This window comes from Papaver somniferum, chromosome 8 (genome assembly GCF_003573695.1).
Source record: "Papaver somniferum cultivar HN1 chromosome 8, ASM357369v1, whole genome shotgun sequence".
Lineage (NCBI taxonomy): Eukaryota > Viridiplantae > Streptophyta > Magnoliopsida > Ranunculales > Papaveraceae > Papaver > Papaver somniferum.
This window is the reverse complement of record NC_039365.1, coordinates 153,720,257-153,741,513: the sequence shown is the minus strand read 5'-3', so window position 1 is coordinate 153,741,513 and position 21,257 is coordinate 153,720,257. Positions and strand designations below refer to the sequence as shown.

The 21,257-nt window shown below is 39.6% G+C and overlaps 1 non-coding gene across 1 annotated transcript; it reads right to left on the bottom strand.

Moving 5' to 3' along the window:
- Nucleotides 1-18,217: 18,217 nt before the first annotated feature.
- On the bottom strand, nt 18,218-18,339 carry LOC113307015. The gene has a single exon (XR_003338985.1). It is a non-coding gene; the product is annotated as a U5 spliceosomal RNA (small nuclear RNA).
- Between the last annotated feature and the right edge of the window lie 2,918 nt (nt 18,340-21,257).

The window sequence follows — 21,257 nt, the reverse complement described above, 5'->3', positions numbered from 1 at the left end:
AAGTGCAACTAAAAAGTTTCTCCCATACCCCCAAACTTAAATCTAACATTGTCCTCAATGTTCTAAAGATAAAATTAAAAGCATATGAACAAGGAGAAACTGTTACCATTTGAAGCAAAAGAGTCAAGGAAAGATATTACCGTGTTGCATGAGATTGGGTTACCTCCCAAGAAGTTCTAAGTTTAAAGTCTTCAGCCAGACATCGGAAGGAATTAGTCACCTCATAGAATCATATAAAAGTAGCCGGAATAATTGTGGGTCATCTGGATCAAAAAGTGCTAACCACAAGAAGAGGAAATTGCAACATACCAAGAAGATACCTAACAAGACTAGCAAGCCCTTACTTAGTTTCCTGATTAAGAAATTTATATCTAATTGTGGTTCAGCTTTAGGTTCTATGAAAGGGTATAAATAGAAAATTTTCATAGGCTGCGTTTCTTCATAAGTGGGATCCGAATCATTAGGTCCTAGAGTCTTGAAAAACTCAAATATGATCTTAGAAGCGCACAATAATAACCTAAATAACTGAGGATCCTCTAAGCCAATAAAATTTAACTTACATAATTGACCACAATGAGAGTAGTGGTCATTCTTAAGCAAATGTGTCGATTCTAATTTCCTAAAGCATTTAGGTTTAGTCTCACAACTTAATATTCGACACATTTGAAATATAAACGTTCCCACATTTGGAAGAAAACTATTTGGTGGGAAAACAAATTCAATCTGGGTATCATAGCCTGGGCAAACCACATCAACTAGAGTATGAGTTTCTAACGACTGAACTTCTTCCAGGACATCATTAGGTTCGGGAAAACGAGTATGAAGGTAATCTTGTAAAATGGTCGAGGCAGAGATATCAAGTCCAAAATGAGGGATCTCTGTAAGAGCTAAAGTTATGGCACAAGGAGAATGATAATCACCCCCAAACTTAGATTTTTGGGTATCTCTAGATAGACTAGCTACAATTTCCTTAATTTCTAGATCATTGGAATCCTGAAAATAGTCAATTGCTTCTTCGAGGTTATACTCAAGTGACGCATCCTCACTCATATTTAATAGCTCTACGAGTTCATTTTCTTCGTCTAAGACTATTGTTTCTAAGTCGCTAGACTCTAAAACAGCATTTTCGGAATAAACCCGTTCCTCTAAAGCATTATCGGCTTCGTAATCAAAAGAAAAAACTACATCGTCTAAAATGGTGGTATCCCTAATCAAATCCTCTTCCTTTTGAATAGGTGAATAATCATAAAAATTATTTGGATTTGAACTAGAAATAGAATCATTATAAAGCTCAATTGGATTAATAGATTCCTGATCACTATGCCTACATTTCAGATTCTTCATTACTATATCCTCATCATAATAGTACGAAGATGATTGAACCTTATCTAAATAAGTAGTGTCTTTTATTCTAACCTCGTCCTCTAAATTAGGCAAATATTCACTATTGATATCAAGGGTAGAATTAGAAACACTATTTTGGAAATTTAGATCATTTCGAGCAGCATTAGCTAACTGTTCATTTTCTGCCTCTAGACGTGCCTGAATTTCACTGAGCATAACACTTATACGTTCACTACTCTCGTTTATCATCTCAGAATACCGTGTACACTCTTCTTTTAAACTATTCATTGCAACTAAACGTTTATACGTCCTTTTAATCCGTTGTTGGGTCTCTTCTAGAGAAGGAACAGGTTCAGAAATATCATAATCAGGACTAGTTTTTAAGTAATTTTCCAAAAACGCGTAACTAGTACTATAATTTCCTGATTTTCTTGCTCGTAAGACCAATTCGCGTGTGGATAGTAATTGGGATCACTATGGTATGAACCATAACCTTGAAAAGGATGGCGTTCCCAACCACTATTCCCAACATGGTCATAGAAAGGATGATGTCCATATTCAAATTCAGGTCGATAATCATTGTATTGGCTTCTATCATACCAGTTCGACATTCTTAATTGCAAGGGAATTCTACACAATCACAAACAAGGCTGACTCGACCAAATCAAACCTATAAATCTAGCAAACAAAAAGCATGATGGCTCCACTTAGATTGTTTCTAGACCAGCTTCTATCCTTCGAAAGGAATTCGTTACAATTTAAGCAAACCCCTCTGGAATCAATCCGAGCAATAAGTTGAATCGAGGCGAGGGAAGCTCAGTGGAGCTTTGATACCCAAGGCCTCACCGCTATCACAAGGCGGCGCAGTCACGCATTCAACTTACAGAAACCATCATGAACTTTGAAGTATGCTAAAAGACCATATTTTTCGAAAGATTTCCTACTAAGCTCGTTACCCTATCGGTCTCGTTCTAATCAAATTTTAAGCTTGGTTCGCGTTTGGTTTCGTTTTCCTAAGGCGGGCAAGAAGGAAACGGTGATGAAATCCGAACCCTTATCTTATATGGCCAGGCTTGCCCTTTACTAGGAAATTAAAACAACCGTTCAGTCCTCAACATATATCACCTTAAGGCAGACAGTAAACCCGCTGACAGGATTCGCGGGTGTTTCGAAGTTACCTCCCGTACCAGACGGGCGAAGAACCGCTGAGTCGACTCGGGCCACGACTCTATGTCATGTGCGAACCCGAGGGGCCGAGACGATATTGTAATCGTCGTCCTTCCCTGCAAACAGTTTATAATTTTTTTTTTTATATAACCCTTCCGTAGGGTTTAAATTAAAATAAATGTCCAAAGTCCAGTCCAATGAAAAGAATACAAAAATAATAATAATTACAAAAAAAAATGGAAAGTCTCTTAAAAAAATAAAATAAATAAATAATTCTCTCTCTTTTTTTTTTCTCTCTTTTTTCTTTATTTTTTTGCTTTGTCTTTTTTCCTTCTCTTTTAGCTTTAAGCTTTGATTCCAAGGTCTTTAGTATCCAACTTCAAACCTGTAATACAAAGACACAACCAAAGAGACGTAAAAAGAACAAATGGAATAAAAAAATAATAAAAACCTAAAAATTCTACCTAAGCACAAATCCGCGTCGGCGGCGCCAAAATGATGTTTTTGTGTTGTAGTGATATGTAAAAGATTCGTTTCAGACTTGTGAAGGAAATGGAATTTTTAGATTTAAAAAAATATATATATATATATAAAAAATATTAACAATGGGCGAGAGGTACTGGGACTAAGGATTTGGCCGAATTCACTACACAGGTTCATTCATATATTCTTTGACAATTTAAAACTCAATAAAATTAACATGGACTCTGATTTTGCCAAGATAGATTCTCAAAACATCGATTGTAAGTCCTAAGCATGATGTATCAAAACACCTAAGCTAAGCATACATCATCAAATTAAATAACAACCAATTAATTCAAATCATATTTCAATTTTAAATTAATGCAAAAGTCATAAAAAGAATAAAATAAATTACCCGTGTATGAAATTCACCTCCTCCGTCGTCCCAGTGTTGGGTTTAGCTCATCATGATAAAACACGCTCAAAATATTTATTTATTGCTCAAATGGTGTTTACAATGAAGAGAAGAAGAGAAAATGGTGTAAACAGCTAATGTGCGACCCACAGGAAGCGTCACAAAAGAACGATAAAAGAAGTGCTATTGTCGCTGTGGTTCTAAGACCCACACCTACGACCCACGCCTGTGAGTCTGTTCACTGTTGATAAACGACTGTCCTGCGAGTCTGTTCTTCGTGTTCTTGGTGTTCTTCATCATCAGCAGGAGCAGAAACAGAGTTTCATCAACTCTTGATTTCTCGCTCCTGAGCTCTCCTCAGCCCCCCAGACTCTCGACACCCCTTCTAGGACACCCAGGGAACCTATTTATACCCCACAACGACAAGAAATCACGCTCATTAACTCTCCATGATCCTCCATTACTCGGTGTTAAAAGAAAATATTTTCCGAATATTTTCTTCCCTGAAATGATTCTCCACGCGTAAACATCTTCTGATACTCCCTTATTTAGCTTCTACATGCATCTTCAATGACTAAGGGTCATCCAAACACGAGCAGCATACATCAAACTTGCTGAAAATCCGTGAATATCATTTTCAAACCCGTGTTGCCCTGATTTCTTCCACGTGATTATCCAACCAAATTCAGTCGAAACAATCACCCATACCAGCTCTGTTATGATATATTACATCTTTCCACAAAGTTTCAGCGATTGAATCGCACAAAATCACGTCCAAATGCAATCAAGAAAATCTTCCAGTGAAGAGCAAATATTTTTCCGCCAAAATATTTTTTTGAATTTGTGAAGAAGGTCACCCCTTATCCAGTGGTCGCCCCCTTATCCGTTGCTGGAGTCCGAATAACACATGTCCCTTGGGGTGCCTTTAGTAATTTTTCTGGGGTGTTTCCAACACTTTTCTGGGTTCCTCCGGTGCATTTATGGGGTGTCTTTAGTACTCTATCCTAGGGTGTAAAACACCACTTTTCGAGCCAATTTCGCCGCAAGAGCTTATTTTTCCAAAAACATCTACAAAAACATAAAATAACACAATAAGTATTTAATCGAGTCTAACAATACAGAACATTGAGAACAAAATAGGCACATAAATGCATCTATCAGCTAGTCCTCGAGCAAAACTAATTTAGAAAAATAAAAATGATTACACTTAGCACGTGCAACAAGCCGTTAAACCGCTAGGTGGCCCTAGCGGCGGAGTGTTGTCTCCGGAGGGTTTACCAGAGGTGTACCCACAAAACCTTTACTCCATACCCTAGCTATCTTCGCAGAACCTTGGAAGGCACTAAAGAATCTCCTTGGTTGGCATACAAACATTGACTATAGGAGGAAGTACCCTGATGCGAAATCCCAATTGATGTACACGAGTTTGCACTCAAGAATACTAAAATTCATATATAAATGACAGAGCTCTACTCAGATAGTTTCTGTACATCATAACCGGAGTCAACCAATCACATGAAAATATTAAGAAGATAGATGTAGAGAAAAATGATGGTTTAAAGTGAACGGTGTTTCCCATATCTGTCTAAAGGCCTTTGCCAAGATGAACCTATCCTAATGGACTGAGATACCGATCTGACTAATATCAACACAACTGGCATATACAAGGGAACCAGTGGTCGATAAACCTAACTTTAGGTCAACACAACTGGCATATACAAGGGCACCAGTGGTCGATAAACCTAACTCTAGATCAGCACAACTGGCATATACAAGGGCACTAATGGTCGACTTTATTGAATTTATTCCGGTTGGTCTGATGGTCTGCTCTCAAAAAAAAAAAATTGTATCTCAATCACTCTATTTCACCCTAGCAATGGTAACAAGTTGAATCGTGTGCCCCACCAAATCACTTAAAAAATAAAAACAGAAGGGATTAGGATTCCACAAGTTATGGTGAAACTACCATGTTTTTTTTAATTCTAACACCTGAGCTCTATGCTTTTATGAATAGACTCTTTAGATGTTTCCATCTAATCAGATTGGTTCCTCAACTCCTACAACCAAGAGGTTCCCATCCACTTATATTGGTTAGTGCCGACCTTAATAAGCATAAATTTCTAGGCTCTGGAGTTTATTTATTGAAACTAAAAGCTAACAAAAAGTTTCTTCCCCACCCCCAAACTTAAATCTAACATTGTCCTCAATGTTTCTAATGAAAGAGCAATACCAAAAAGTAAAGTAACATGAGGAATCAGTAAAGAGAGAAGTCGGAAAGATAGTACCTGGGTGAATCAAAAACTAATATACAACATACAATCGCCTCGATGGTCAATCAAGGGTAAACAGGGTCCTCCAGAGGGACCTCCTCAACATCACCTGTAGGAAAGGGATCTAAAAAGGGTTTCAATCTCTGACCGTTAACCTTCGAAGAACTACTACCATCCGATGTCTCGATCTCAACAGCTCCATGAGGAAAGACAGTGCGAACAATAAAAGGACCCGTCCACCGAGAACGTAATTTCCCAGGGAAAAGATGCAAGCGGGTAACATACAGAAGAACTTTTTGACCTGGAGAAAACGACTTTCTTAAAATATTCTTATCATGCACAAGTTTCATTTTGTTCTTATACTCCTTAGCACTATCGTATGCATCTCTACGAATCTCTTCCAACTCATTGAGCTGGAGTTTCCTATGGGCTCCTGCCTTGTCTAGTGAAAAATTTAGCTGCTTAACATCCCAATATGCTCTATGTTCTAACTCAACAGGTAAGTGACATGCCTTGCCATACACAAGTCGATAAGGTGACATTCCAATGGGGGTCTTAAACGCAGTACGGTAAGCCTAGAAGACCATTCTTTCCGATTAGGATTAACTGTTTTCTCTAATATACGTTTTATCTCCCTATTGGAAATCTCTACTTGACCACCAGTCCGTGGATGATACGAGGTAGCTACCTTATGTGTAATACCATATTTCTTCATCAAAATCCTAAAAGGTCCATTACAAAAGTGTGACCCTCCATCACTAATTATAGCACGCGGTGTACCAAAACGTGTAAGTATATTATCTTTCAAGAACTCAACCACAACCCTATGGTCATTGGTTTTACACGCAACCGCCTCAATCCACTTAGAGACATAGTCTACAGCGACAAGGATGTATAGGTTACCAAAAGAATTAGGAAACAGACCCATAAAGTCAATACCCCACACATCAAAGACCTCAAAAACTAAAATAGGGTTCAAGGGCATCATGTTCCTACGGGAAATGGTTCCTAATTTATGGCAACACTCACAAGTAACACAATGATTATGGGAGTCTTTAAACAACGAAGGACAATAGAATCCACACTGCAATATCTTAGCAACAGTCTTCTTAGCACTAAAGTGACCCCCACAAGCATGATCATGACAAAAGGAAATAATACTGGACTGGTCACTCTCAGGTATACATCTCCTAATAATCTGGTCTGGAAAATACTTAAACAAATAAGGATCATCCCAAAAGAAATGCTTAACCTCGGCTAAAAACCTAGAACGATCTCGTTTACCCCAATGTTGGGACATTCAACCAGTAACAAGATAATTCACGATATTCGCATACCAAGATGCTTGGGTAACAAAGAACAGTTGTTCATCAGGAAAACTATCCCTAACAGGAGGAGAATCATTAAGGTTATCCACAACAAGCCTAGACAAATAGTATGCTACTACATTTTCTGCACCTTTTTTTTATCTCTAATGTCTAAGGAAAATTCCTGCAACAATAGGATCCATCTAATCAATCTAGGTTTAGTATCCTTCTTGGAAAGAAGATACTTCAAAGCAGCATGATCAGTAAAGATTATGACCTTAGAACCTAAGAGGTAGGATCTAAACTTGTCTAAGGCAAATACAATAGCTAATAGTTCCTTCTCCATAGTGGTATAGTTCAACTAGGCATCATTCAGAGTTTTGCTAGCATAGTAAATCACATGAAGTAACTTATTTTCCCGCTGACCTAGCACAACACCAATAGCATAACCTGAAGCATCACACATGATCTCAAAGGGTAGGTTCCAGTTGGGTGCCTGTACTATGGGGGCGGTAGTGAGTAAAGTCTTAAGCTTCCCAAAAGCCTCTAAACAAGCATCATCAAAGACAAACTTAACATATTTTGCAAGAAAATTGCAAAAAGGTCTAGAATAAAATCCTTAATGAATCGGCGATAAAAACATGCATGCCCTAAGAATAACCTAATGTCTTTTACGGTTTTTGGGACCTGTAAAGTTTTAATAAGGTCAACTTTGGCTTTATCCACCTCTATACCCTTCGAAGATACGATATGCCCTAGAACAATTCCTGAACGAAACGAAGTGACATTTCTCCCAATTAATCACTAAATTCTTTTCCTTACACCTAGTCAAAAATAATGACAAATGATGCAAGCACTCATTGAAAGACGAACCAAACACTGAAAAATCATCCATAAAGACCTCTAAGAACCGTTCTACCATGTCAGAAAATATGCTCAGCATACAACGCTGAAAGGTCGCAGGGGCATTACATAGCCCGAAAGGCATGCGTCTATATGCAAAGGTACCAAAGGGACAGGTAAAAGTGGTTTTCTCTTAGTCTTCTAGGGCTATGACAATTTGATTATAACCGCAATATCCATCTAAAAAGCAATAATGGCTACGTCCAGCTAATCTCTCTAGCATTTGGTCGATGAAGGGAAGGGGAAAGTGGTCCTTCCTTGTGACCTTGTTCAATTTCCTATAGTCAATACAGACACGCCAACCCGTGGTCATCCGGGTTGGGATTAACTCATTGTTATCATTCTGGACTACAGTAATACCGGATTTCTTGGGAATAACCTGAACGGGGCTGACCCACTTACTGTCTGAAATTGGGTAGATAACGCCTACATCTAACAGATTAAGAACCTCGGTTCGAACTACTTATTTCATATTAGGGTTCAGTCGACGTTACATCTCCCTAGAAGGTTTGGTGTCACTCTCTAAATAAATATGATGCATACAATCAGTAAGACTTATACCCTTAATGTCCGCTATGGTCCACTCTAAAGCTTCCTTGTTATTCTGAAGGACGATCACTAGCCTACTTTCCTGATCACTATCCAAGTCGGATGCTATAATCACAGGTAAAGTTTCAGATGGGCCTAAAAACACATACTTCATGGAATCTGGTAATGGTTTAAGGTCCAACTTAGGAGGCTTTCTAACGAAGGAACTAGGGTAGACTTAGAAACGGGTAGAGGTTCGAACTTAGGTTTCCATCCATTACTAGTGTCTATCAAAGGGGTTGAATCTAAGAAAGTATTCACCTCATTAATCACATCGTCATCATCAAAATCAATCCCAACGTGGGCTAGGCATTTCTCTAATGGATCTTCTAACAAAGTGTTTGGTAATGACTCCTCGACTAATGTTCCTATCATGTTTACCTCTTCTATGATTGAGTCATCTAGTTCAGAGGGTAGCTTACTAATATTAAAAATGTTCAGCTCAATAGTCATATTACCAAAAGACAAATTCATAATACCATTTCGACAGTTAATGATTGCATTGGATGTAGCTAAAAACGGGCGACCTAAAATCACTGGTATTTGGTTCTCTGGGTCAGGGACAGGTTGGGTATCTAGGATAACAAAATCCACTGGATAAATAAACTTGTCGACCTCAATAAGAACGTCCTCGATCACACCACGAGGAATTTTAACGGACCTATCAGCTAACTGAAGTGTCATCTGGGTAGGTTTAATCTCACCAAGTCCTAGCTTAAGGTACACATAGTATGGGAGTAAGTTCATACTGGCTCCTAAGTCAAGCAAAGCTTTCTCGAAATGGTATTTACCTATTGTGCAAGAAATAGTAGGGGACCCTGGGTCTTTATACTTAGGAGTAGTGGTATTCTGAATAATAGAACTCACATGACTAGCTAGGAAGGCTTTCTTCTGGACACTAAATTTTCGCTTTCGCGTACACATATCCTTACGAAACTTGGCATATGCGGGAATCTGCTTAATCACATCTAACAATGGGAGGTTGATAGTAACATGCTTAAAAACCTCCAATATATCATTAAAGTTGGACTCCCTCTTAGTTGGAACTAGCAGCTGGGGGAACGGGGCTCTGGGAACAAATCCGGGCTCAACAGGACCCTCATTGGTCTCTTTGGAGACTCTATCAGTCTCCTCATTTTCTGGCTCAGAAGGGTGAACTATAGCATGTTCACTATCAGGCATGACAACCTTATTGTAAACTTTATTTCCACTCCTAAGGGTTGTAATATAATTCACATGATTGTACGATTTCTCTCCTTTAGGGTTAGGATCAGTTTGACTAAGGAACCTTATATCTTCTCTTTCACTAAGAAACTTAGCTATTTGGCCGACTTGAAGTTCTAAGTTAGCAAGAGACTGGGAATTATTCTTAAAATTCTGTCTGGTTTCTTCTTGAAAACCATAGTGGTTCTTTGATAACATCTCATGGTTCTTTGCTAACATAGTAAGGGTTTCTTATAAGGTGGAGATCTTTTTCTCATTCTGAAACTGGGGTTGATCTGAAGAGTTCTTAGCATAACCAAAACCTGGGGGAGGCTGAGAATTACTAGACTGTCTTTGATTCTGACCCTTAGACCAATAAAAATTAGGATGGTTTCTCCAACCATGGTTGTAAGTCTCTGAGTATGGGTCAAAATTTTGACGGTTCTCAAACCTAGCATTGTTATAGACATAATGGGCTTGCTCTTCACTAACCTGACCTTCCCAAAACGAGTTATTGGGTTCTACTCCATAACTAGACACTTGAGAGGCTCTAAACCTATCATCAGGTTCAACAAGAGACCTATGTTTAGGATGATTCAATTCCAAAGCTTCTAACCTTCTAGACACAGCAGCAAACTTAGCATCAGACCTGAAGCTTGTATCTACCACATTGCTGCTACTTCTATTGACCAAGAGTCTTTTGGGGGGTTCAACACAAGACTCCCACTGTTGGGATTTTTCAGTGACAGATCCTAAGAAGGTAAAAGCATCATCAACACTTTTACTAGTGAACTCACCAACGCACATAGACTCAACCATGGCTTTGGTTGAATAGTCTAAACCATCATAAATAATCTCTACGAGTTTCATCTTATCAAATCCATGGTGAGGACACTAGGATAGGAGATCATTGAATCTCTCTAAAAACCTATAAAGAGACTCTCCCTCTTGTTGCACACTAGCACTAATTTTCTGTCTAACAGACGCAGTTTTATGCTTAGGGTAGAATTTCATATAGAAAGCAGCAATAAGTTCCTTCCATGTTTCAATGGATTCAGATGGTAGGTTGTTCAGCCAGGTCTTGGCTTTATCTCTCAAGGAAAAGGGAAACATCTTAAGTTTCAAGACTTCATTAGTAAAGTTTTTTTTTCTAATTGTCCCACAAATTTCCTCAAAGTCCCTAATATGAAAATAAGGGTTCTCATCATCCTTCCCTAAGAATATAGGGATCATCTGAAGAATACTAGGTTTTATCTCGAAATTAGCCGTAGTGGCTGGCAATTTAATGCACGAAACTCGGGTGGACCTAGTTGGGAACATGTAAGCTTTCAAAGTTGTCATCGCTGTCACAACTGAAGTACTAGGGGTATTTTCCTCACGAAGAGACAGATTCTCAAAACTAAAGTTTCCAAAAACAGGGCTCTCAAAAGAAGAGTCTTCGAGCTCCCCGCTTCCACAAGAAGAACTACTATGTTTTTCACTAATCAATCGACCTAGATTATCTCTTTTCCAATCCCGTTTTCTAATGACCTCGGGCATACACTAGAAAAACAAAAGAAAAAGAAATAAATCCTAAAAGGAAGGGAAGTTCTATGAAAACACAAACAAGGCTGACTCCACCACAGCAAACCTACTGATTTATAGCAAACAAAAAGCATGATGGCTCCACTTAGATTGTTTCTAGACCAGCTTCTAATCCTTCGAAAGGGAATTCATTACAATTTAAGCAAACCCCTCTGGAGTCAATCCGAGTTAAAGTAAGTTGAATCGAGACGAGCGAAGCTCAGTGGCGCTTTGATACCCAAGGCCTCACCGGCGTTACAAGGCGGTGTATTCAACTCACAGAAACCATCATGAACTTTGAAGCATGCTTAAAAGAGTAACCAATATTTTTCGAATGACTTTCCTATTAAGCTCGTTACCCTATAGGTCTCGTTCTAGTCAAATTTTAGGCTTAGGTTCGCGTTTGGTTTGGTTTTCCTAAAGCAGGCAAGAAGGGAACGGTAATGAAATCCGAACACTTATCTTGTATGGCCAGTCCTTGCCCTTTACTAGGAAATTAAAGCAGCCATTTTCAAATCCTCATAATATATAGAAACGAAGGAATACAGTAACTCGCTGACAGGGGATTCGCGAGTGTTTCGGCAAACTTAACTCCCGTACCAGACGGAGGATGAACCGTTGTAGTCGACTCGGGCCACGACTCCTATGTCATGTACGAACCCGAGGGTCCGAGGCGATATCGTAATCGCCGTTCTTCTCTGCAAACAATTGATATTCAAACTACCCTTCCGTGGGGTTTAAAAAAAATAAATAAAGTCTCAAAGTCCACAGTCCACAGTCCAAAAATATAGTGCAAAAGAAAAATATAATCTAAACAAAATGTCTCTCTCTCTTTTTTTTTAATTAATTTTTATTCTTCTTTTCTTTCGCTCCTTTCGCTTTGATTTTACTCCAAATCTTTAAGTATTCACCAAAAGCTTTGGCGAATTTTTCTTTCGCTCCAAACTCCAAAATTTGTAAGGAAAAGACAAAACCCAAAAACGTAAAGAGGAACAAATAAAATAAAAATGAAAAACAAATAAAAACCTAAAAAAAAAAAATCTAAAAAATCTAGCCTAAAGACAAGTTCGCGTCGGCGACGCCAAAAATTGATGTGATTTTCAATTGAGTTGTAGTAAAGGATTCGTTCAAGACTTGTGAAAGCAATAGATTTTAGACTTAATTTTAAAGCAAAGAAAATAAAGCAAATAAATGTTGATATGTTGTGAAAATTATGGAGAGGCTGGAGCTAGGATTTCACCATTCATCAATACTTATGTGGTTCTAAATTAGTTTATACCATGCAATTTAAACAATTCATTCGATTCTAAAGTATTGCCAAAATCAGATTCCCAAAATATCAAATGTTAGTCGCAAGTATAACACATCAAGAGTCTAAAACTAAGCATGTATCATCAAGAGAAAACACATTTGATTAATAAAAATCATTTAATTTATTTTTTTATCAATGCAAGTAATCATATAAAAATATTGCATAAATTTATAAAACAAATATTACCACGTAATTCTTGAAAGAATGGCTTCCTCCGTCGCCCCAAGGATTGGGTTTAGCTCATCATTAGGAAAACACACTCAAAATTCATTTTTATTGCCCAAAGGTGGTGTACAAATGATGAAATGGAGAAAAATCAATTAAAATCGGGTTTGTAACAATTATATTTGTTACAAACCGCACTGTTATAAAGAACGATAACTGTGAACTGTCGTAGGTACTGTAGCATAAACGACTGCCGTTGCGCGTCTTATGTTCTTGGTGTTCTTCACAGCAACAGAAATGGTGATTCTTCTGCAACTCGACTTCCACAGCTCTGTAATCTCCCAAAACTCTCCGTCTCCCTTCTATGAGTCCCCAACACCCTATATATACTCACAGGATCAACATAACTCGAGTTTAATTCTCGTATCTTCTCCATTATTATTTTTATTCTCCACGGGATAATTTCCTTCTCTACGAAGATTTTATTCCTTCTTCAAGTGTCTGCTGATGTCGACACACACCCATCATGCTATGTTCACGTTCAGTTAGAGAAATACTCAGTCCATCCACCGTATATATCACAATAAACACCGGAAAACAGAATTAAAAACCCGATATTCTTGTGGACCCTATTTTATATCAATCCGATAATCTAGCCCTTTTTTGACGAAACAAAACACATTACCGTCCCTGTTTAATCGAAACAGGGTGATATCAATTAAATCTGGTCATTGAATCTCAATAAATCCCCTTCAAATTCTCTGCCAGAAGTTACGCGGCAATAAATTTTTGAACTGATAAATTCCCGCCACTTTTCTGTTTCTTATGAAGAAGAAGTGGCGTCCCCCTATCCAGGTGTGGGGTGCGAGTAGCACTGGGATACCCCATAGCAATTGGGTTCCCCCTTATCCAAAGTGGGAGTCCGAATAGAAAGTGTCCTCTGGGATCCCAAATAGCACTGTTTGAGCAACTTTTTCCATACAAGCGTATTTCTCCAAAAACACCTACACGAACATAAAAACACCATAATAAGTACAAAATCAAATACTAACAATAGAGACACTGAGGACAATTCAGACATAAAAATGTGTCTATCACCTCCCTGAAACGCCTCCAGCTTAAAAGCCTTCGCCTTGAAGAACTGGTACAAGGTATGGTTGCAGTGCTCGCTCCTCACCAGCTGCATAAGAAATGACCACATGAAAATCATTAAGAAAAGGACATCGGATCCCTCAACTTAGTATCTATGATCACCTACCTCGAGGACACGCTGTTGAGGAAAACGATACTGATACCCATCAGTTATGGCCATCATATGAGCAATGGAAGAAGGAGGATCGACCAGGAGACTGGACGAAGTGGCCCCCAAATCTTTTTACCAGACTTCAGCAACGTCATCATGGGACGCCAGTTGCATTCTCTGACGGGTAAAAGCGTCAGAACTCTTCTCACCAGGAACTATGGGGGAAGGATTGGGCATGCACATCAAGCCTTTATTCATCAACCATTCGAAGGTTGCATCTTCTTCATCGTGCATCACAACCTTATCGTAGTTGTCCAAAGATACATCTGCGGGAGATCCATCACCAGCAGCGGACCCTTGGCCCGCGGGATTTTTCTTGGCCTCGGCTCCTTTAGAGGCATGAGCTTCAGCATTCTCCCCTTCAGAACTATCCTCCTCCTCATCTACCTTCTCACCCTCATCCTCAGCAAGAACGTCCCATTCATCATTCAGTGAAAGCAGAGAAAAATCATATGTTATCCCCATAGCAGCATTGATATCTACCGGACCCTCAGCGGAATAAATCTTACCAAAGGAGAACTCTTGGTTGGGGATCGTCTCTTGAAGGTCATCATCCTCGTTCCCTTGAACATGTGCGGGCCCGGTCGGAGGATCGTTCACTTTATCCTTAAAGATTAGGTTCTCGCCACAGCTCTTATCATCAACATTTTCGTCATCTTCGTGACCATGAGGAGAAGTATCAGTACGTTCCTCGTCATCGGTAACATCCTCATCGAAATTCTCTTAATCGTTCACGGGACTAGTAACCTCGGAATTGCTGACTCTTCTTCACCAACAGTAGAAGACTGAATGGGACCAATCTTTTCTTCTTTGAAGCCTGAAACAAACACATGATCAATCTTTGATTACAGGGGAAATCATACATAAATCACACATTAGTATATGGAATCATACCTTGACAGTGGTAGTACTCTTCAAAGGAAGAACTACATCAGAACTCTCCCCTTCATCTGCATGAGCGACGTTAACGGCATAATCAAAGTTCATACCAGCAAAATTTAGTTTCCAAGGACATAAATCACCATAGAGAGACGAAGCACCATCTCGAGACTGGCTATCAGCAGTAGGGCACCATCCATGCGGAAAAGGCACCCAACTGTGGGACCAAGGACCAATGATCTCGAGGGAGTAGCGTGCCACTCATAGTCATGATCGCGTTTGAGACGATCATTTTTCGGAAAAGGCTTCGGATTTCCAGTTCCTTCAGTACCAGGGACATATCTAAGCTTCGAGTCACTCACCTCACTCAAAAGACGAACCTCACCCTAGGAGGCTGCCATCGTACGAAGACCGACGCTCCATGGCTTCCGATTCCTATCATTGACGTAATCCAAAAAGAAACATTGAAGTTTTTAGGGGTATACCAATCCTTCTCCGCGGTATTAGGAGTGTAGCAGGTCATCATCGTTTCTCCATGGCTCCGAAGATAGCACTCTCTAAGTATTCGAAGGTAGTTCCCACTTAACTGGAATATTGAGCGGCAGTGGGTATGAGAAGTATAACCCTCACGGTGGGCCAAGGCATCATAATATAAAGAGTCACCTCGAAGGCCCCCATGGTCGTTAGCAGGTGGAAAGCATCACATTTTTAGTTCACGATCATGTCATAAGTGAGATCGCCCCCTTGGTTGTATAATTTAACATCAAAAGCTCCAAGGCCATGCTTTTCCATAAAAACTTCGAGATCAACGTGACTATAAGTAACTTTCTTCTTTTTATTCGAAACTAGAATACTTCGGATAACTGGGGCAGCGTCAGAAGATGCGTCCTTGCCCGACGATGGCTTCTTCGGAGGACTCATATCCGAAGCTTTCCTTTTGGTCGAGACATTCCTAGTCAAATCCACTTTCGGTGAAGCCCCCTTTGGAGAAGGATCCTTCACCAACACAGTGGTTTGCGAAGCTTTGGGTTTCAGAGAAAACGTCGCAGCTGATGGAGCAATATAACGAAGAGGTTGGATGTTCATCGGTTCCGAACGCTGGGAGATGGATTAGGCGATGAACGATCAACCGCATACCGAGAACCTCTGTGCGGATCCCCTCTCTTCTGAGAGGAAACCCTAGGACCCGACAAAGATGAAGTCTTGAGGGTACGAGGATCTGGTTGAGAAGATCTGGACGGACCACCCCTCTGCGGAGATCTATCGGGACTTCTAGACGGAGGACGTCTATAAGGACTCGACGGGGGAGTATTATAAGGAACGCGAGGACGATCACCCATGTCTGCAAGGGGCAGAGAGAATAACGGAGGTCAGAAGATGGAACACACGAAGATCAGAAAACAGAATCTACAATCATCACAGTTCATAAGGAACATCATCAAAGCATGAGAAAAAGATGGCAGAAATGATCTGCTTTAACAAAATTCGTAAAGTCTAAAAAAAATTAATCTAATCACATACATTAGAATACGAAAGAAACCATGCCTCGGCGGTCAACAGAGAAGTTCTAGGTTTTGTGATAAAGAACAAGGGCAAGTATATATACTTTTGTATATCATGTTCTTCGTCACAAAACCCAGAAGCAGCAGCAGAAAAAAGAGAATCAATCAAAATAAGAAGAACACCATACCTGAATCAGAAGCGTTATGAATGAACAAAGACGATCTATAAGCACCTGATGAACAGCGACAGCAGTAGACCTCTGAAGATCTTATCAGACTTGATTCCAAGCAGTATCTGCAGAATTTAAGACAAAAAAGAAGAATAGAGAGGCTCAGAGAAGAGAACGAAGAGTTCTTGAACTGACAAGAGAATGAAGAAGGGAATAAAAGTTATTTCGCTAGCATCCTCTCTCATATTTATAACAAAAACGATAAAAAAAGTCCCATAATTCTATGAGAAGTTATTACTAGGAGTGGGAAACGTGCCCTAAGAATAAGGAGGAGTTAATGAAAAGAGTAGGGAAGACTGTGAAAACGGTTTTCTCCAAACTTTGACCAACTTCAAACTCGAAGAAAATGGGCAAATTGTACACACATATTCCACCATCTGCCACGTGTCAAAGGAATTACACGTGGAAGACACACCACTCCTGAACATCGAGATATGATGCCACGTCCCAATACTCGAAGGGCACCTGTCGTTCACACCTATCAATCATCAGACCAATCCGACGACGGAGGATCAAGGAGCACCAGAAGAACAAGTTGCTGCGAAGTACCATAAAAGACTGAGAGATCTGCTTTACTCTATTCCAAGGAAGATCCAAGATCAAGGATAGGGATGAGTCTCGCTGACAGGGATGTGACAGGGGCACCAAACATCCGCCTGACGCGTGCAGGTACCCCAACCACCCGCATTAAATGACACAAGCATAGGATACGTGTCAAGCATGCTATGGAGAAGAATGAGGCTCGTCTTCGTCTCTGCATAATACCGTTGGAAGACGATGGGTCATAACGAAGGTAGCGTCAGGATGACACGGTAACCAAGACGATAAGGACAGCTGTTTTCCAAGAGCGGGACCCACAGAAGAAGCCTATAAATACCCCAACCCACCAAGGGAGAAGGGGTCGACCAATTTTTAGTAAGAGTGAGAGAAAGAGTACAAGAGAGGGAAATTTTAAGGGTAAGTATGAGTTTTATCCTCCTCTTAGCTTGTCATTCGACTATCTTTGTAACTCCTAAATACATAATGAAACAACAACCCCCGTGGATGTAGGCCCTAGTAATGAACCACGTATCATCGTCTCATTTACTTTCCGCACTTTCTATCTTTTATTTTACTTATTAGGCTTTGTTATGTTATGCTATGTATCGTCCATCGGTAGATCGTTTTAGTTACTCCCCTATGGCTAGACGAGGACGAGCCCGAAGTCTCTGAGTCTAATAATCATTGGACTTATACATTTTTGCACGTATTTCACTCTTCTTAATAATCTTGTGTGTAATGCGAATATTGTTTGTGGACACGTTGATACCATCGTTATTTTTGTGTTCACATAAATATAGATCAAATCAGTAAGGTAGGTCAGTTTCGGCAGAGGAGGCTTAGATTGGGGACATTATTAGCCTGCATTGCTGCAGAAATTTTCAATTTGATAGGGACTCAGAGAATCCTTTCCAATCCCAACTTAAGTTAATTCTAAGGTTACAGAATTCATCCCATGCCCAATGGACTCAGCATAAACACTTGTACCAAGCCAAGGCAGTGAGCTTCGGATGCAAGCACTGCACATATACCAGAGAAGAATGTTTGGTTTCAAGTCATGGTGGGTTTCTCTTAGAAAAGAGAAATCCCTTCAAAAATAGGCGTATGCCGCTTATGAGCAGCAAGAACACGGTATTCTTTAGTAAAAGGCGAAAGAATAGTTCGCTCTGTGCTTACAGCACGGCTCCGTGAGTCTTCAGCGGCAGCCCGAGAGTTGTTTATATTGAAAGCATTTTGAGAAGAATACTGCTTCTTTCTCCATGTGGGACTACTCATCTCTCACATGAACAAATCAGATTTTTTGGTCAGTCAGTCACTGCTGGTTCTTTGTAGGGACCGACTTGAAAGGAGCAACACTATACCTTGTACTATTAAAAGGCCTGCAAAATTTCCAAGCATTAGATAAAATGCTGAAACATTGTTACAGCATCTCATAAGAAATCGGGCAACAAAATAACTCCAGAAAAACATCTTAACTAAAAAGAAGAGACCTCATCACAGGTGAACCATTAAATTCTAAATTATAAAGTTTGAGTATCCAACTGGTTTAAGGCTTTAACAACTGCAATCACCAGAGTAACAGATGTAAAAGCAAAATAAGATGCCCCAGCCCTTTCAAATGGTACTTCAATTAATCCTGCAACAGTTACTGCTGCATCCCAAAAACAGAAAGATGGAAATTCACTATGTTTGGTCGACCATTCATGTCATAATGAACCGAGTATACTATCTCTAAGATTCGTAATTCATAATTTTGCTCAATTGTTAACATTTGAGAATAAGAATTTAATACTATCCCATAACCGTTATGAATAAAAAACATCATTACATTAAAGAGTAAGAGCAAATCACATCACAAAGAATACTATCATTATCAACTGACATAAGAATTACAAGGAACATCAATTTCCGCTTAAAATCTACAAACACACCCTTCATTAATCTTTTTACTTGATCAGTCTGTCCTTGCACGACATATCTTGAATCTGCCTACATCACACAATGCGATCTATAAGGTAGATTGAGTTTAGGATACACAAAACTTCCACTTCCAGCAGTGACGATCGCTTCTGCCATAAATTTGTTAGCCTCTTGGGTCAGATGATTCTCGTCTGAGTGAATGTATTTTTTAGGATCAGAACATACTGCAGTAGCATCACCACCTTTACTACCACCACAAGTTTTCCTTAGACTCTTGAGGAGGGCTATAAACGCCTTATAGTAATCAACAAATACAACCTGAACCTGAGGGTGCTGGCTGCTTAGCTCCATAAGTGCCTGGTTTAGACGGTTGTTATGAAGGTCAGAGAGACGGTTGAAACTTCTCAGACACCTGTATGAGTGAACCTTGCTCAATGGACTTGTGTCGTGGAACTTGTGCAAGTAAGTTGGTTGGCATCCAAATGGTAAACTTCCATGAACCATGATGTTTCTAGCACCGGCATGAATCAATCTGGTTACTGAATTTATGATCGATTCAACAACTTTAGGTACGAGAGCCTCTTCCACCTCCCTCACCTTTATACCCTCCGAGAGGGCATGAAGGTAGTCCCTGCTTCCGAATTCCTCCACCAAGAAAACTGCATGACGTAGCTTCTCCCAACACTCCTGACGGTTGGAGCAGATAGACGATAGATGCGTCACAAACTGATCAACTTGTTTGCTGAGAGAATTGTTGGTTGTAAAATATGTATCGAGCGCAGTTGAACCTTCTATTGTAAAGTCTGCTCCATAAACAAACTTCTCATCTTTGTTATTTGCTGCATATGGCTTCGGAGATGGAAGACGAAAGGCCGAGGAGATGTGATCTACCACTTCAGAGTTACCTGTATCAGTAGACAACGTGCCGAAGTTATATATGGAGGTGAAGGGACACCCTATCACCATGGTAGTTTCCTGATCGCTATCATCAGCGTTAACTAATAAACATGAACCAACCAGCAACAAGAAAAATAAAATCAAAGAAAAGCGCAAAGTATTGCCTGCCATTCTTGAGCTTGAGAAAAGAGATTTTGGAGAAAAAAAATCTGAGAACTTTTTGAGAGAGAAAAAGATTGAGACCTGGAATATTTTATGAGAGCTAGGAGGGTGTAGTCGAGTATTTATAGAAGTTGGCTTCTCTGAATTCCTAGTACAGTTTGGATTGATTACTTGAGAAACTATATTGTACTTAGTTTCTGATTAGGAAATCTTACTTAATGTGAAAGAGTCTGAAAACCGACCAGATTATTTTGAGAAAAAAATCATATCCACCTGATATAGCATGTTTAGATGGTGGAGTTAAAGACAGATACAAGACCATTAAAAAAGGTTGTTATTCGCATATCACTTCTTGTAACAGGAATGCTTGGAAATCATCCGCAAGTCATGTTTAGTGGCAGATGTAATTAAGAAGGGGTAAAAAAATCTACTTTGCTAGAGCAGGATTTAAAATTACCGAGAAGCTATACCACTGGACTAACTCGTCATTGTCTAGCTGTGCCCTTGGTTTTGGGAGTGCACACATCTAAAGCCATAAAGCTTAAACTTGTTTCCTGGGTAACGCGAACAAGTTGTTCTCCAGCCTGCAGAGCTTTCTCGATATAGCTTCACTCCGTGCAACACTAAGAACACACTGAATAGTGAAAACTAAGAATCCCAATACTTTTACCAACAGGACGGGGGCGTTCAGATTCAGACACGGCCGAAAACTGGTTTATCCTTGAAACTTTTAATTTAACAATCCAATTTCAGTCCATGTTCGGCCACTAACAGGTTTTGATTGCAAATCTTGAACCGGCAACTTCCCTATAAATTCCATTTAGGTTTAATCAAATTTCTTGCTTCATGAAATTTTAAAGAGTTTCAAAGGATCCAATATATTATAGTAGATCAACAACAAAACAATCAGAATGACTTGAGTCATTACTTAGAGCTTCAACAGATCCAATCTTAAATCCTATAGTCCCACATTCATCAGTTAGCATGAATTTCCTTTGTTTAAATATCGCCAGGAACAAAGTATCTATCGAGCAATGATATAATAAGCACGATGTGGATAGGGTTCCCATGACTTTCAGATCTCTCTGAAGAGAACGTGCTGCTATGAGCTCTTTTTATTCCTCC